The sequence below is a fragment of the Athene noctua genome, chromosome 5 (assembly GCF_965140245.1).
Source record: "Athene noctua chromosome 5, bAthNoc1.hap1.1, whole genome shotgun sequence".
Classification (NCBI taxonomy): Eukaryota; Metazoa; Chordata; class Aves; order Strigiformes; family Strigidae; genus Athene; species Athene noctua.
Genome location: NC_134041.1, coordinates 50,296,983 through 50,315,961, shown reverse-complemented (window position 1 = coordinate 50,315,961; position 18,979 = coordinate 50,296,983).

Here is an 18,979-nt window from a genome sequence, read left to right as displayed (position 1 = left end):
TAAAAACAAGTCACCATCTATTCTGTTTTTTCTCTCCTGCATACAACTTTGACTACAAAAGAAATGTACTGCAATCATGCCTATTCACTGCAACAACTATTTCATTTCCTTTCTATTTACATGGGAGCAAAAGCAACCCCTTAACCACTGTCCTCTCTACATCATGACTCCACAGACTCCAACCTTCATTTCCAGTGAGTTGGCAGATACAATTTCCGTAAGAAGTTAATATTTCCAAGTTTCTTCTGTTAGAATTCTAAACATTCAGTGGTGATATTCAGATCATTCCTAAAAAGATTACATTTTCCTATATGGACAGAAACAAGTTTCAGAACCTCTAGTAATCAAATCTTTGTTTATCAAGCTCCATAGAGAAGAAAGAATGTCAGTAACCTAACAGGGTAAAACTTTTTTCAGACTAGCACTTGTATAGGTTACAGCCAGAAAATCATCCAGCACATTCTAGAGCTTGAAGGTTCTCTCCATCTGATTCTCCCAGATCATCAAAAAATCACATTTTCAAATGAAGCTTTAGTCAGAAACTAATACCTTTTTTGGTTCAGACTGGTATGACATGACTTCTTGGCAAATTTTCAGTAAAAATCATTATTTTTACTGCTTCTCTCTGCTGCTTCTAGTTTATCAATGATTCAATTTCCTTTCCAACCAAGGAAGACCTGTTTAAAAGTTCTATGTGAAAAAAACTTTTTTTTAAAAATAGAAATCATTATACTTAATTTTCCTTATCTGTAGACCAGGGATAATAACATCTACCCAAATGTTGCTCACATATTGATAAGTTTTAGAGGCAATAGAAATTCCCCTGGTCATTGGTGTTGCTGACTCTACTACTGCTTCTGCTGGTAAGGGGAGGAACTGCTGACCTATCCTAGAAAGAAATGTCTGCCAATTTAAAGAACTTAAAGCAGCTGGAGACGGTAATTGTGAAGACAAGAGTTTTCCATTGCAAACTGTTTCCTTCTCATGGTTAATCAGCATTAGTAAAGAAGTACATGCATGTAAGTATGAAATCTGGTCCTTCTTTAAAGCAATGAGAAAACACCCAGTGAATTCAATGAAGTTGACATTTCACACAGAACATGATTATACACTGATAACCAAGAAAGTGTAGCATTAAGTTATGCAAGATAAATGTACACTGCACCTTAAATGCCACACCAGGCCCAGGTCTTACCCTACTCAATCATTTCAGCTATGCAAAATGAAATCATCTGCAAAACTTTTAGCACCAAAAGCACAGGTTTTTACTTTTACGTTACTTCCACCATCAGGTTTCCCATATGCTAACTTTCAAGCTTTTAATTTAATTTCCCTATCACTATCGATTTTCCTAAATATTTTTTTTCTACTCTTTATTATACTTCACAGCTTTCAGACTGAGGTTTGCAAAATATTAGTTATTTTTACAGAACAGTATGTGTAACAAGTAACAAAACCGCACAATGTTCTACAATTGTGGATTGCAAAAACCTGCCATATTTGCCCACATGAGAAATCTCTACACATGTAAGACTCAAAGTTGACTGATCTCAGCTTTGCTTACACAGTCAACTCTGGAAGAAACAAGAAGAGGGGGAAGTATAAGCCCAAGTAATAGCATGAGGGAGAAGGAAACTGTTCCTTGAGCAGAAGGAAAGAAACTTGGGTGAAGGATGAAGAAATAATTTCCTGACAAAGTCATATTATTTATTTACTTTTAAAAGCTTTTTTACACAATTTTTGAAATAATTTAAATTTTGTTTTCAAGAGTATTCAATCAATACTATTGTAGATGAGTTCCTACATAAGGCCATCAGAAAGAAACAGAGAAAATGTCTAAAAAAAAAGAAGTGTCTTTAAACTCTGTATTATACATCAGCTCTAAATAAGCTCTAAAAACCTACATCATTGTGTGACATCACATGCAGTTTCTTTTGTCATTTGTCGGGTGCAGTTGGCAATTCATATCTCTTGTGCTAACAATACACCACATAAATATTTCATGCCACAAAAATTATGCAATCCCTATTTGATAATGGTTACCATGTATATAAGTACAATTTTCCCACATTCTGTAGGCTAGTTTGAACCCAGCATGCCTTGATCAGCATAAGAAATATATGTGTTTTATATATATCCATGACATAATTTAAGCTTGTCTGTTTTGAGAGGAGTTATCACATCTGTTGCTAGCCAGATTTCTGAACAAAGCAGAAATCTATGTCACTATTTTTATTTATATAAATGGACACTGTTTTTGTCAAACACTGCTCTTGAAAATACGTATTTGAGTATCATAGAAGTTTTGCAGTCAGTACATCATGCATGAAGTAGATGAATTCCCATAGAAAGACTTCATTATTTTCTTAATTTCTGCTGGGAGTCACAGAGGTGCTCTTTTCTTTGTCTTTCACAAACAATTAACCTTTTGCCATGTATGCAATTGGCTGAGAGCAATCCTAAGTGGCCCAGAAAATAATTTACAGCAGAAACTGTACAAAGTTAATTAGTATTAGTCTAAGAAGGTTATTCATATATTATCAAACTGAGACAGTGGTCAGCATGACCCTCATGGAAATTTAAAATACAGCTGAGTTTTGTTGTCATCAGCTGCAGAGTATAAATGCTAATCAGGCTCAAGTACAGATACAGGTCTTGTAGCCATGGCCATTTTAAGTCTGAATGTTACAACTTCTGAAAGTACAGTTAAGTACAAGCATGCAAAGTAAATAACTCTATGCTATTACTCACTTCTTATGTTGGAAAAAACAAAACCAGAAATACTGTTCCTTCACTTTAACCAAGATTTTTTTCTTCTCTTTTTTTCCAGATCAGTTCCTTCAGTTTTTACACATTCTTTCTGTCGAAAATAAATACCCTTTAGAATTAATTATTAACATGTATACTTCCAAAGGCAGAATCAAATCATGGAGAACACAGTCTCAGTTTTATGTCTGGTGAGCCAGAAAGGGAGTGCACTCCATTAGATTTCCAAATATCTTCACTGGTTGCCATTGAAAGCTAGTAATTTATTAACAGTTATTTGATACTTCCTTTTGGTACCCATGGCAAATGTGACTATCAGTAGTCTATAGTCTACTATATGGCATCCCTTTCTATCCTATCCTTGAATGGCTTATGTACTCATTTAAATTTAACTGACAGTCTCACTTATAAAATAGACTTACATTCCTCAGTTGGGAATATACTTGTCATGGTTTAAACCCAGCCAGCAGCCAAACACCATGCAGCAGCTTGCCCACCCTCCCCCTGCCCAGGGGATGAAGTTGAGAACTGGGGAATAAAGGGAGACTCACAGGTTGAGATAAAAACAGTTTAAAATAATGTAATAAAATAAAACAATAACAATAATAGAAAGTACAAATGGGTAACACACAATGCCATTGCTCACCATCCACCCACTGATACTCAGCCTGTTCCCAGCTAGTGATCCCCAAAACACCGAGATCCCCCAATCGCAATCCAGGAAGCGAGAGAGAACCCTCCTTCCCGGCCACTCCTCCTTTATATACTGAGCATGATGTTACATAATATGGAATATCTCATTGGCCAGATTGTGTCCAGTACTCTGGCTCTGCTCCCTCCCATCTTCTGGTACAGCTGCACAACGACGGGACATGGGGAGTTGGAGAGTCCTTCATCTCTTAGCAACAACTGAAAACATCAGTGTCTTATCAGCATTCTTATACCAAATCCTATACTAAATCCAAAACACAGCACTATTCTAGCTACAAAGAAGAAAAATTAACTCTATCCCAGCCAAAACCAGGACATGTGTGTAAGTTGCTGACCAATTGAAGATAACTCAGAAATCTTAAAATCTAGCTCCAATAGCTCACCACCTTCCTGCGCTCCATCCAGACCACAATGTCCCCAAGGAGGGGACCTTGTTTAAGGGGAGACCTGTTCTAGTGTCATGTGGAGCCACTTGGCTCCCACACATGGGCACAGTTCATCTGGAAGGACTGAGACAGCATCTGGTCTCCCAAGAAAAACCAGGCCAGGCCCTGACAGGAATTCAGTCACTCCACTCATGGAGCCACACTGCTAAACACTGTAAAGGTGCCAGCCCTGCCCCTGCACTGCAAAGCACAAAGGTCAATACGAAAATTCTTGTTTCTGAGAGTGGGGAAAAAAGAAAGGAGAAAATTACCTTCTGCACAGGCTGCTCCCACCGTGGCATGCAGGTATGGCAGCAGACCATGAGGCAGCCACCAGAGCACAGGCAGCCATTTCTTCACAGTGGACAGCACAGGAGGGCCGGGCAGGCCATGGCCCGCAGAGCCTGCCAGCTGGGCCTGGAAACAGCCCACAAACGGCCAAGCCTCGCCACAGGCTTCACCAGCGGGAGACCTTCCTGCTGGCTGGCAGGAGAGCGCAGGGGCCTCCCCAGAGGCAGAATGAGCTCAGGGGCTGGTTTTAGCTGGTATAAAGCTTCAGGTAAGGAAGATATTTGAACAAGGGTAGTTAGGAAACACTGGGTCAATGGTACTAAGGGTTACAACTCATCACCAGAGTTTTTACAACAAAAGCGGATACCTGACTGAAAAGACTTTTGTTCTCGGAATGTGGATTTATTCAGCAAAGGTCTCCAGCCTGTGCTGCATTGGAGGTCAGCATGGATGATCCCAATAACTGCTTTTGGCTTTATAATCCATCAGTCTACAAAATCTAATTAAACTTAAGTGTGTGATGAAGTGATTTTGGGCAGCTGGCCAAAACAGCTCCGTTCTGCAGATCACCATGTGACTTACATCTAAAACAATTTCTCATCACCAATCAGGGAACCTATTAGACTCTTTCTGCAACTGACTTTGTATCTCAAAATTATTCACATTTTAGTTTAAATAACATCTATAAACATTGTCAAGCTGAGTTAGTGTCTCTATGAATGTTCTTTACTGGAAAGTAAAAAAGATTGATTCCTGGTTACAGAAAAACTCAAAAGATCTGCCATATTAATCATTGCTTTAGAGAAAGAATTAATCTCTTTTTAAAAATACTGAACCCTTGGAGATTTCTTTTCTGGCTCTCCTGAGGTTTTTAAAGATTGAGTATAAAAAAGGATTTTTTTTTTTACCTTTTTCCCAGTTTCAAACTTAAGAGGAAATTGTGGGCTTGAGAGTTAAACTCTGATTCTAGTATAAGATTTACATTCCACTAAAGTTTAAAAACCAAATTAAAAAAAAAAAAAAAAACAAAATAAAGGAAGGAAAATCCAATATAAAATAAATCTTAAAAAAATGGAGAGAAGCATAGTAGATCAGCAGAATACAGAGCATGTGAAAGGAGAATGGTGGTTTGGAAAGTAGGAAAAAGAAGATAAAATCAGGTCTTGCATATACGGTGTAGATTGGAGGTATTTGTCTGCATCTGGAATTCTATAATTCCTTTTTTTGTAGAAAACTGCTTACTTGCTGTTGACTTCTAGAAGAATATGAACATTTTAGCAACAAATGTAGATAGTTCATCAGTTTGAGTTAGTTTAATGAACCCCCAAAATAATAACCTGCTCTGAACTTGGTATAATTAGATATTTTTCTGGTTTCAGACAGTAGTTTCTTTTGTGAAGCTGGTTTTGACAAAATGTGCTAGTATACTGGTGGCAGAGGACTGGCTGGTTGCAAAAATTACATTTATGAGCAACAGGCTGGATGAATTAAGGAATATCTATTCAGGTTTCAGAATAAATCATTCAGGGGCCAATTAACAGTCCACTGTAAATCAACATGAGAAACCCTAGTGATCTTAGTGGCTTTGGCTCCAGTCCTGCGGGTCTAATCCTACCACTTACAGTCTGTGCTTGGACCTCCCATCTCCTTTTATGTGCCCTCTCTCAGTCCTGTGACGTGAGACTTTGCATATGTCCATACATTTTAAAATGAAGTATCACTGCCTAATTTATGGGTTTTGTTGATTTATTTATATGGGTGCTGATTTTGACACCTGCCTGTTTTGTCTGCTCTTCTGAGCAATACATCATTGCAGATCATGGCTGAGTGTGTTATGTACTCATCTAGGGATTTAGCAGGGGTTTTAAGCTTCCCTAACATTTCATGTTTGCTTTTTAACACTCCATCATGTATTTTTTTTACCTCTAAGAAAACATATGTTAAGCATAAATTTATTTTTTGCATAGCAGCACAAGAGGAAAGTATTATTTATTGATATTAAAAAAAAATCTTTTAAGAAAATAACCACATGTTATTTCCCGGAAAAATCATGGTAGTGCTCTGTCTGGACTGCATTTTAATACTTAGGAAATCCTTGTGAAGTCAATACAAACACTTTTGAATATTTATTAAAATACTCAAGCATGCTACAGATTGTTTTGTTCCAGTACATTCCATCTTTCAATCTATTCACATCCCATGGAATCAGATGCAAGGAAGATATGTGGCAGGCTTTCTAAATTACCTGTCAGAATGAGGGAAGAAGACATTAGAGAAAGAGGAAAAGACATGACAGGACATGACTGTGGTGTGTACTATAGTCCTTGGAAGAAGATTAAGGCCAAACTACTGAAGTAATGATCTGGATTAAATATACATTAATGTCACAAAGAACTCTCCTTATCTGATTAAATCAGGAAACAAAGGTAACAATAGAGAAGAGCTGTTTGGGAGGAAGTTGGCTAAAACCTCTTTGGAATCACAGAATCTACAGCATAAATGGATAGACTGTTAAATGGATAGAATGTTAAAAATTTAGGAATGAAATTTTCCTCTGCCTATTTTTAAGCATCTTTCAAAACAGATTTCATAATGACCATTTTCTTTCATCCATTCAGAAAAATGCATTCTTGTGCAATGTGACTTACGTATCGACTTAGGGGACACCACATGTAGCAGAATGTACATAAAGTATATTACTGTAGAAAAGCTACTGCAGAAACACTGAAAATGAAATGGAAGCGCAGTTAGTACTAAGTACATCTTCAAACAGATAAATCTGAAGGGATTCTATAATTTTGCTGGAGCTTTGTAGAAAGCACTTCAAATTTCTTCTTCATCTTGTCTAAGCAAGCTCTCATCGAAACAGACCTTAAATTGGATTGTCAGTTTCCAACCAGAGTTTTCTGTGGATTCACTAAAGTCTGCTAGCTTCAAGGAAATTAAGTTTTGTAAAGGCTACACTATTATTCAGGTTTTACTGTTATTTGAATTCTGTGAACTCAGTTAATTTCCAATTTGTGGTAACAAATTACAATTAATTTTTCTTTACACTTATTGTGGCTCTTCCTTTTTTCCTAGCTGTTTTAACATACAGGCTTTTTTTCCTCCCTAAGGCCTTAGAAAAACTGAACTTAATTTTAGCATGTAATAGAAATGGAATTCACTGTAGTATTTTTGTAAGTAATACAAGCACCTAGATGACTTAGCAAAACAAAGCTCCAAGACTTCCATTCATAACAATGCACAGATATTGAAATGTCATGAAAAAGGTTATATGCAGACTGTCAGATGCCATTTAAGCAAGCAATTCCCTGCTTTTATTTAATGTAAGACAGTTGCCAAGCAGGTCCTCATGTTCTGAAGTATTGCAAGAGAGCAGGTTGGCCCAACTTCTTCAAAGAACTGGAGCACACATACTTGATATATGACAGTATTTGTACCTCTCTAGTATTCTCTTCCCATCCATCATTACTATCAGTTCATTGCCTCCCCTCAAATGTGAGAGAATATTTCTCTTGTCTGTTTGCCAAGAAAAAGTCACTGTACAATGTATTCCGAGTGATTTATGAGCTAAAAAGCAAAACAGAGGCACTGAATAACTAGACACATACATTCAGCAATATCATTTAATCAATTACATTATCCACTTTTATGATACACTTGTGAATTATGTTCTTTTTGCATGTATAATTAGAAGGTAGAACAGATGGCAAAAGCTTAGTTTAAAGGCCTTAGATAAAGTTTTAAAATAACCATTGCTGCCAAGTGATCATTCACTGTAACAGGATATATTTTTCATTAAGCTATGTTTTTGCCATGGTCTAATACACTAGATAGTAATGAGACTGTAAAAACATTACTCTCCAGGGTCTTAATCTACCAGAGTTCATTGTAATGGAATGTGAACACGGAGTGGAAGATTGGGGGTAGCTCTAAGGTACATTGTCATCTCTCATTTAAGTGTACTCTAAGGAATCTTCTGAATAATCAAGAGAATCATCTCTGAGAAGCCAGTGCTGCTTTCAGGGAAAGAAAAATGATATCCTAATATGTAAGTATTAATGGTTTAGGCATGCTTTGTGCTCACATATGGACATTTATCAGAATGGAGCAAAAGGAAAGTACTAAAAAAAAGGAGAAATATGCCCAATTCATTAGGGACTGGAATAACGAAGGGCAGAGTGCAGTGCCAGCCCATCTTACTATAACTCTGTGTTTACTTCTCTCCTTGCTGTACAGCACATCCTATATCTGGTGTGAAACATGAATCTCATGATATAAAACACATTCTTAAAGCAAAACAATATTCTGGCACTTCTTAAACAGAAGTATCAAATTGAATCATTTAGTTTGTTCCCTCTTATCAGCTATTCCTTGCTAGTTTATATTGTGTTCATGCTCCCTGAAAGTTTTAGTACTTGTTTATATCAGAAAGCATTTGTAAAGCAAGTTTGGTGGTAAAGTATAACTGCTCTTTCTCACTGGCTTCATTTGAAAGCAAACCTGTGCTTCTGTATGCTTGTCTTTTTGTGTTTGAATATAATTCACTTCCAAAGCAGGTTAAAGAAAGATACATTCTTTATAGGGAATAAGTGGGTCCAACAAAACCCATGTGAAAGAGCCGTACGAGTTATTTCCTCATGTACAGAATGCCAACTCCTGGCTACTTGGAACAGTCTAGCAACATCACAGAAGACGCACAGTCTCTGCACAACTTTTCCATTCCCATAGCAGTGCAACGTTGATGGACACACATTATATCTTGCTGAAGCAGAAAAAAAGTAGTAAACAGTCGTTTAGTTATTGGCTTGCTTCTAGGTCAGCATGGTGGTCTGTGACCTTTGTATTTGGTCAATGCAACCTCATCATTGGAAAGTTCATCTATCACTGCAGGTGCTACCTGATCAATGTCTTGGTCCAAGAGAAAGGTGGCAGGGGGTAGGCATATGAAATGCATTGATTTTCAGGAAAAATTATTAGCTACCAGGCCAAAAAAAAAAAGGTACAAAAAATTTTGTATGCTTACTTAAATCCCAGTGGCATATCTAAAAAAAGAGATGTTTTTCCTTTCAAACGCTTTAGAAAGCATCCAACTGATGTCTTTCAAAACCATGAAAACAAACACAATACACTTGGGTGAATCCTCTTTTAAAATAAAGCCCATTATATCTTTGCATTGATTACAGAACTGAGAAAGCAGCACATTTGGAACCATAATACTTGCTTGCCAGTTTTCACTACTTACTGTACAAAACAAGGAAGGTTATTTCAAAAATTAAATATTTACGGAGATATGTTTTCTTACGTATTTATACAGTTGGCAGTGATTTGGTTTTTGCTGTTTTGTAGTATAGCCAAGAAAAAAACAAAACCTGAAAAAAACCCCAACCAAAAATCAGCAGATACTGTTTCTGTCATTTTGTTATTTTTAGGTTTATACTGATGATGCATTCATTTCAATAGGCCTCAATATATCTAAGAACAGTCTTTAAAAAGACCAATAAATAACTAGTCCTACTGTTTATTAATTTCACTGAAGCTACAGTGTTATGGTTGTTCATTAAGAGCCCAGAAGTTTCATAGCCTTTAATAAACCAAGATCTTGCCAGCCTGTAACTTTTCCCTGTACCTCTTATACAACCTGCCTAGAGAACAGAGTCTAGCACATATCTTGATGCCATGGCCCCAACATGTTTCTGACAGTCATATTTCTCATATCATAGGAATGGTGAAATGGCAGATGTATCAAGTATCCTTGAAAAACAATGCGTTTTTTAAAAAGGTTTTAAATACCAATAATCATTAAGTAAAAGATTCTTATTGCCAGTTATTGCCTTGCTGGGCATGTTGTATATTTGAGGCGCTCATGCAGCTGGTAGCTGTTCTGTATTATATTATCTAAATATAATGCAAAAAAAGCTGTACACTAATGTATAAAAAATAATTCCCTATCTCATTACTAGAAATCTAGCTAGCTAATTTCACAAAACAAACAATTAAACCCCCTTAGAAATTGTTGAACTAAATTATCTCCAGCAATAGGAATATTTGCTTCAGGAAGGTTAAACAGCAATTGCAGGAGGTGATAAAGTTCCATCTGAGGCAAGTATGTAGAGGATAAAGAAATGCTGCAGGAAATCACAGAAATATTCAAGAACTCTTCAAACTTGATAGGATCCTTCTTGTTCCTTTTACCCTTACTGTGTATATCAACTTACTTCAGTCAGGAATACAAAGGACATAAATAAGAATTAAAGACCAGTGGATCACCTACATGCCAAGAAATAAACTAAAAATACCATTTTTCAGTATTATGTGGGAAATTCCTTATTTGTGGGACTTCAGGTTGATAGAATTTGTGATAAAAGTGATAAGTATAACAGTATTTTCAGCAAACAGGCCTTTGAAGCAAAAAGTTCTAGAACTGCAAAATGAGAAATTCGTAAATCTGGAATAATCAAACTCAGGCATTTATATGAAATAAACTGTTCTTAGAACTATTGCACGAATTTTTGAAAACTATTTTTTAAACCATTGTTCAAAGGCTCATTCAATTTTTTTTAGTCCCTTCACCTGCAAAAGCTATGTTCTGTTTGTTCTGTAAGTCTGAACATAGAGGCTTCATGAATAAAAAAGTTAAATAACATGTTAAAGATCACAAAATCCTTTAACCTGAGATCATTTTTATGTTTTTCAAAATTTTGCTGTGGATTAGCAAGAGAAACAAAAGCTGGTTACCACTAATAATGGGAGATTCCCAGGAGTTTTACAGTCATCAATTTCTAACCCTAATAGTCCACAAGCGTTTAGCCTTCAAAGCTGTCTCAGACCTTAAAACTAATTCAAGTCTGAACAGTCACTGTTCCTTCAGTGAACAAGCATGATTTTCTGTAGGAGGAGGTAAAGGAGGAACATTATATTGGAATGTTTTAAAGAACATTGTGTCAGTTTTAGAAGTTTCTCAGATTTTGTGTGCATCAGTACTCATCCCAGTAGATATCGGATTCATGAGCCAAGAATACACAGCATGGTTGAAGTTGTCTTTACCACTTGGGTGTATTGTCTGTGTGTCAAAAGTATTTACAAGAGGAAAAACTAGAATATTTGCCTCACAGAAAGCTTCAGTGTAGGTTTTAATTCATGGTAATTGAGGTGTCTTAAGACGTGAGACTCTGAGACCTCTCAGGCTTCTAGAATAATTTGTTGGCATTCTCCATGTCACACTAAATCCCAGATGGAGTTCCATCTTGCCTTCTATAAGTGGAGGCTAGTTACCTCTCAGGAGGCCTTTCTAAAAGAACTAAACAGATACTGCAGGATTTTAAAAAAGAAAAAAAACAAACAAACAAAAAAAAAAAGCAAAAAGCTAGTGCTTGCTCATAACTTTGATCTTTTAACCTAGTAAAAATGTTAGCGAACAAATACCCTAACCTTGCATTAAAAGGATCAGTGAATTTGGAACTTTTTACAAGGGCAACCCTTGGCTTTTTGTTCCTGCAACAGTTGTTATGGAGCCCTGATAGAAAATTCCTTTGAAACAGCAAATATAATAGATTTTAAACTGCACAACAGAGGTTGCTCTTGAGACTAAATTCTCTACTACTGACCTTAGAAGAATTTGCTTAACAGAGAAACTGGGTCTCCATTCTAAGTTTTAATTTGTAGTTATATCAGCAGTGACCAAGGGTCCCTTTCCCTAAGACAAAAGGCACATTAACAGAACAACCACCCAAAACGCATAGAGTGAACAGACTTTTTTGTGGACCTTTTGAACCATTTTTTATTTGTTTGTTTTTTGGTTGGTTTGTTTTTTCTTTTACAGGGAGGGGGGTGGGTGGGAAGGAGACAGGGAGGGTTGTCATGTAGATACCTTCCGATACCTTTTTAGTTCTTGGGTGCATGTACACTACTGTTTAAGTCCAGCTCTGGAATAGCTTTTTAGAGCAAATTTCCTGATTATTCCTACTCATCACACTTCGGCTTGCAGGAAATACACCCTAGAAAGTTACCTAATACATCCCACCTATTAATGCACATTGAGTCAAAGGGAACCAAGCTGGCATATAGTTTCCAGGAAAGATTCTTTCAGGAATAATATTCAAGTGTAGAAAGTACAGAAATAAAGAAGCAGAAAAAACTGGAAAGCACAACCACAGGAGGAACAAAGGTCATTTCCTTTGGGACAAGAATCACAGCTCTCTGTTGCATATGCTCTTGAAACCCTGTGATTATTTTTAAAAGGAAAAAGTTAATTCTGGTTTTATTCCTGTGATTTAAGTGATTGTTCCTGCAGTAGTTTTAGAAAATAATGTAAACACTGAGCACAAGCAGGGAGTTATTAGCACAATGGCAAACCTGTCAGCATGATTCTACTGAGGATTCCTTCCCACAAGGAAATAGTAATCTTTTTCAACACCATTTCAAACATATTCAAAATAATAGCTATCCTAACAAAGTCTTAGAAATATGTTCCAGATAAAAAAGACTTAGTCCAAAGACAGGACTAAGTTTCAAGACCTTTTCCCTGCTTTACTGCTAGGTACCTTGAACAAGTGATTATGTTTGTGTGTGTCTGTTTCTTAATGTAGGTAATGAAAAGGATTCAAATCTACACTGTAAAGAGGTTTTAAGTATTAGTGAACTCTTAAATGTTGTCTGTTATCTTATAATGCCCTGGAGAACAGACCACCTGTTTAATAAGTTGAGTTTTGACAACTCAAATGTAATTTAAAAGTTTCAGGCATTACTACAAATAAAATGTTTAAAAGTACAAAGCACTTAACTCCAAGAACAGATGTCAACAAGAAGCTTAATTTGGTCAGATTATTATGAAATGTGTATAACCAAAGGACCAATAGGGGATTCTGATGGATGAGAGTGTTGAGTGATGAAGGATGAGGGTTACTGTCACAGAATAAACAGGAAACTGCTAACAATGGGTCCAGGGCACAAAATGGTAGGAAATAAGATGAAAAAATGTGTGGAGTGTAGAAGGAGAGAGCACGGGAACAATTAGGAAGACAAAATTATCACAATACTGTAAAGTCTTAAAATAAGGCAACAAGGACTGCCAACACAGGAGCTGTTTAGTGTAAACCATTAGTAAAGATTTAATGGTTGTTCAGACCACACAGGTTATTAGGGAGCCACTAAGGAGCACATGAAAGCAACACTATTATGACTAGTACACAGAAGATGAGCGGAAGAGGAGAAACAGAGCACATTTTACAATGTTACCCCTCTCTCAGCTTCCTATTTTAATCTCTCCTGATTTTAAAATATCTCATTCCTCTTCCCAGAATTTCAGTTGTTTCCATGCAGGCTCTCTCATCTCACTGGGAACTGTCTTGTATCGCCATCACAACTTCCACTTCTCCTCCCTGCATTAGACCCATGCTAGGACCATCACTGCATGTGGAACTGGAAAATAGTTTGCACATTTCTGAGATACTGTGGGGGACTATGGCCAGCATCTAATCCAGGAGCTGGCTGCCACTGAGTTCTAGCAATAAAAAAGACAGATGTTTCATATTAAACACTGTATATTCATATTGCATTCATATTTTATTGCTTCTTTGAAAGTGACAATGTTTAAAAAAATTAAATGAGAGTGACCTGAAAATGTGTATAATTGCTAGATGAGTAGAAAGAAGCAGAATATAAGCAGAGAGGAAACAAGAGCAGACATGTAAATTATAGCAGAGTTAAAACCGTATCTTGTAGACAGCAACTGAAAATGATAGTTTATCATACTGCAGGATCTCTCTTTTTTAGAAATATAATCCACTTCACTGTTAAAGCCAGAAAACATGGTATTTCCCATACAATAATAATTTAAATTTAACTACTGTGTATAATAAATGCATACTTTGAATATGTATGTAATATTCTCAACACAATAGCACAAATATCCAAAATAACTTGGCAAACAGGAATTGATGTTCCAAGGTAACTGCTGTTCTGTTTCTTCACCAGTTGAAAATAACATACTGTATTATTTATGGTACATTCTTAGCTTCAAAAGTTGCACATACAAAAACTAATCAACCTGTCATCTTTCACATTTTACATATCCAAATCTATTAGAACCACGATCCTCTGAAAAAAAAAATTACTGTAAATTTTAAATACACTTGATACAAATCGAGGGAGGTAGCAGCACTCAAGAGTTCGGTGTTTGCTGTTGGTGTGATATTGAGAAACAGAACATGCTGCCATTTCTTTTTAATAAAAAAGTTATTCACAGACCTCTAGAATGCAGCATTTTCAAGTGCAGAATGTAACTAACATGAAAGGTACAGAAAATCCTCCTCCATAACTAGAGGTAAATTGCATAATGTTTATTAATTTCTTTGATCCCATTTTAAGCACTGAATCGTGTATTTGCAGTGGAGGGTTCTTATGAGCCTTAGATCTTTGATTTTGCAATATGACATTTTTTATCTTAAAACAAATTGAGAGAAGGATTTTTGTGATCATACTGGGAGGAGACATGGCAATCTGCACCATACCTAACTCTCATCCTATACTGAAAAAGAACTCTCCCACTGTCCTGTCTGTTGCAGTCCTGCAAAAAAGATAAGCTGACTGCTCGCTGAACTGAGATCTGGAGAATCCCAGTCATTGCTTTGATTCCTTATAAGCTTTACATTTACTTCACACTTTTATTTGTATTTAGCTTCATAGCAACTTGCTCTCTTCAGACCTTATTTCCTAAAGCATTATTTTAAAAACTTGTACTCCAGCTCCTCTATGTCCATTTTCCACTGTTGTCAGGCATATAAGACAGCCCTTCATCCTGGCCTGTCTACTGCCAGCACCACTGCTCTCTTCCAGGAGAGATCAGCTCCTTCTGAATTCTATTGCTGCCTCACTCCCCATATCCCCTTTGCTTCTTGATTTCACTCCCTTCTCTTTTCACAGATTTCCCTTCTTCATTTTAAAGGCTGTCAGACAACATTTCTGACATATTCTACAGACTCACAATGATCGAGTGGTATTTTGCCATAGCACACACCAACACCTACTATTCAACACACACCATGTTTCCTGCCAAGTGTAAACACCTGTTGATGAAGGTCCCCAGATTCAGAGTTCAACTTACATGTAGTATAAAAAACACTGATCATGTAGCTACAGTTTAGTTTCCTCAAGCTGAAATACTGCAGTAATAATTTAAAAACTTTATTGATGATAAATTTTTATACCTTCTAATTTTTTATCAAATGTTTTTGACTGCCAATTTGCTTTGATTTGCTGCTAGGATAATCACTCAACTAAGAAATCTCCTATATGGTGTAAGCTTTCAATTAGTTGTCTTTTGTATCCAAAGGCTGTAGCTCCTTTAAATCTGCTATGAATTATTTCAGAATTATGTGACTGAGAATTCTAAAGTCTAAAAATAATTCCAATTCTTTATGCACATCTTTGTGTTCTTTCAGTCATCACTGCACCATAGGACTCTAATGAGGAGATTTAAAATACAGTTTTTGCCTACACTGGCTATATTAGTTTTGCCTAGCTGTAATTTGCAACCAGTGGTCATTTTCTGACCCTGGGCTGTTGTGGGATTTTTAATTTCCTAAAGAGCATACACTCAGCTCTGATGTCCCTCAGAGCATTCCATTCTTGGCACAGCACTGTTCCTAATCTATGTACTGGCACTTAGAGGCCAAAATATTTGGCAAAGTTTGCATGCCCCTGCATGGATGCTGATACTCAACTGTATCTTTCTTCAACACCACCTGTCCCTCAGGCATTATTTACTGGTTTTACATCATTTATCTGATCTCCACTACTGGATGTGTTGTAATATTTTCCATCTAATTTCAACAACAACAACAACAACAAAAGCAGGCTATTCTTACTGGCAAAGGTTGTTTAGCTGTTATTTTTCTCTTTAGTATATAACCATTCCTGTATCAAACATGAAGCCCAAATATGAAAGAGAGATACTAGTCTGGTGATTGATATTTAAGACTTATGTCCATTCTATTAACTTATTTCTATTTCAACTAAGAAAGGTATGCCACTCTTCTGGATATTGATATCTTGGGCTGTGCTTTTATTTCTTTCAGCAAGATAGCTGTGAACCTGTCCATATTTCCAAATCTACTTTTTGATAAATTAGAGCTTATCAAAAATACTGTTGCCTGTGTCTTCAAGCATTTATGTTTTACAGTAGAGTTTATCTCTATTTGTACAGAACAGACCTGAAAAATATATCTGCACCCTAATTTTTTAAAATGAACACAGAATAAACCACAAGCCACAGGAAAGATTGACAGAAGCCAAGCTTGAAGCTGGGTCTATTAGGAGAGTTGTCAAGGAAATTTCTGAAGTACTGTTGGTGCTACCCTTTTCTATGACAGCATATGGATGCTGAACAGTGGTGTTCCGAGACTTTCTATCTCTGCCTCAGCTGTCCCACTCAGTTTCAAAAAAGAATAATTTCCTTGTCTAAGCACTTAAAATCAGTTGAACAAATGAATCTGAAAACAGGATACTCTAAACCAGGAAGAAAAAACATATTAGATTTTACAAGGGATAGATTTTAGGTTGTGTAAAATTAGATTAGATTTTATAAGGGCTAACATAGCCTTAGAATTCTGAAACTATTGCCCGTTTTCCATTTTTATATTAGTGCAGCACACTGAAAATATAGTTATCTTCTTGTGTTGATGCTATTTATATTCATACATGTATATTCATGTTTCACGATAATGATTTTCATTCTAGAAGCCAGAAAATACAGACAATTTCAACAATATCACGAATTGCAGTGTCATCACCATCGTGAAAAGTCAAGCACAGAAACTTCTACTGTAGAGGAGCACATTCATCTCTGTCCATGCTATGTTAAAGCATCTCATAACTACAGATGATGATTGCAGCAGCCTGTCAGTGACTGGCTTCAGCAAAAGCCATCTGGATGGGTCATGGCACAATGATTTTCTCCACCATCTCAAAAATACTTGTAGCTGAGCTCTTCCTCTTTTCAACATAAGAAAGTAGTTCAATACTTCTAACACAATAGATTGTCAACGTCCAATTTATTTATTCCATACAGTATCTGAACATATTGCATACCACATAAGCTCTACAGTTTACATTTACCAACAGATGTTTTTCTTTCTGGAGCAGATGGTATATTGAGTGTACCATGACATAATTCACATTTGCATTATCAGTCATGAATGCTAATGCATTCCATAAACTGAGTTTCTTTTTTGATAAGATATTTTTAATAGCCATAGCATATTTGTAAAAATCAATGTTTGATAATACAATCGGAGAACCATTTTTTTTTCTCAGCTGCAGTGAAAGGTAAGATTTATCTTACCTAAAGGTAAGATTTATCAAAAAACAAGGAAAAAAGAAAAAAGGGCAAGAGAGATAACACTTTGTTATTACCTTTGTTTGATCTATGCATACTTATTCTGTTTGTAGTTGTTAAATATTCAGTTTCAAAGATGGAATTACTTTTGTAAGAATTCCTAATTTTCTAAGATAGGAGCTAATTTTAGGTAATACATTATCAGAAAGAAATCCTGATAAATTTACTTCATGGAGTCCTCATAGTCATAAATGAAGTGAAATAATAGCAAGTTGAACAGTATCTTGCCAGATAAAGTTCTTAACTTCACTTTTGGGCATAATGATGGTCCTACTAAATAAAAATTTTTAAAAGTCCAAATTGTTTTGGATTTTATTCTCAATTTACATTATTTTTTCCATTTTTTGTGATCCTGGAGTCTAGAATGCTGCTAAGAAGTGTCTGGAATACCCTACTAAATAACTTTCTAAAAGGGATAGATCAAATAATATACCAGGTCTCAACAGTATTCTGTTTTTACTGTACCCTTGATTAATTTTCCTTGATTCAAACAAACTTCCCATTGTGAGATTACTTTTTTCATACATGTGTTTCATCTCACACAGACATTGTAAGTGTAATTGAGTTCTTTCACTGGCATAAATAAACCCAGCCTTCTTTAAAGACAATAGCTTTTTATCAGTTTAAAATCAGCACAGTATGAGCTGAAACAGGTCTCCTGATTCAGAAGCCTTGAATCTGGTTTGTGCTGGGTGAGATCAAACATCTCCTGACACATGTAAGTCAATCATTGCCCAACACTATGCTGCTGTTAGGTGTCTTAATATTTGTTTGTTTATACACAGTTTGCTTGGTTTCGCACAGAAATGACTGGCATGTTTAGTTGAGCACTAACGAGTTAAGAAAGTGTTATACAAATTGTGAAACAACCCAGAGTAAAGAAAGGACACAGCAGTGGAATGACCACCAGTCTGACGTGGCACTGCAATTCCTAATATCTTCTTGATCAGCTTTGTATGAAGACCAAAAAGGTAAAACATCTTTTGCATTTTATAATAAGAAATCCATACAACAGCAAGAATATGAATCACACATATAGAAAGATAAGAATTTTAGGCTTAAACTTCTGTTCCATTAGCAAACCCAGTGGTATCTTATGATTTCTATATCAGCATAACCATTTGAGATACTTACCTCTATCTGCTTTTAGATAAACTATTTGCAGTGAAATTCAACTAGTACTCCACATTATATGGCTGCTTTTGTGACCTTTTTTAAGAGATAAAAAGGGAAAATGAGCAGTTTTCCTCATCTACACATGCAAAAAACTTGGAGAAAAAAGAGAAAAATTTTGGAGAAAAAAAAAGATGTCATGAGCAAGTAACTTAAAATGGTGATGCCATTTTATTCTTCATACAGTCTGAATCACATTTAACAGGGCCTTACA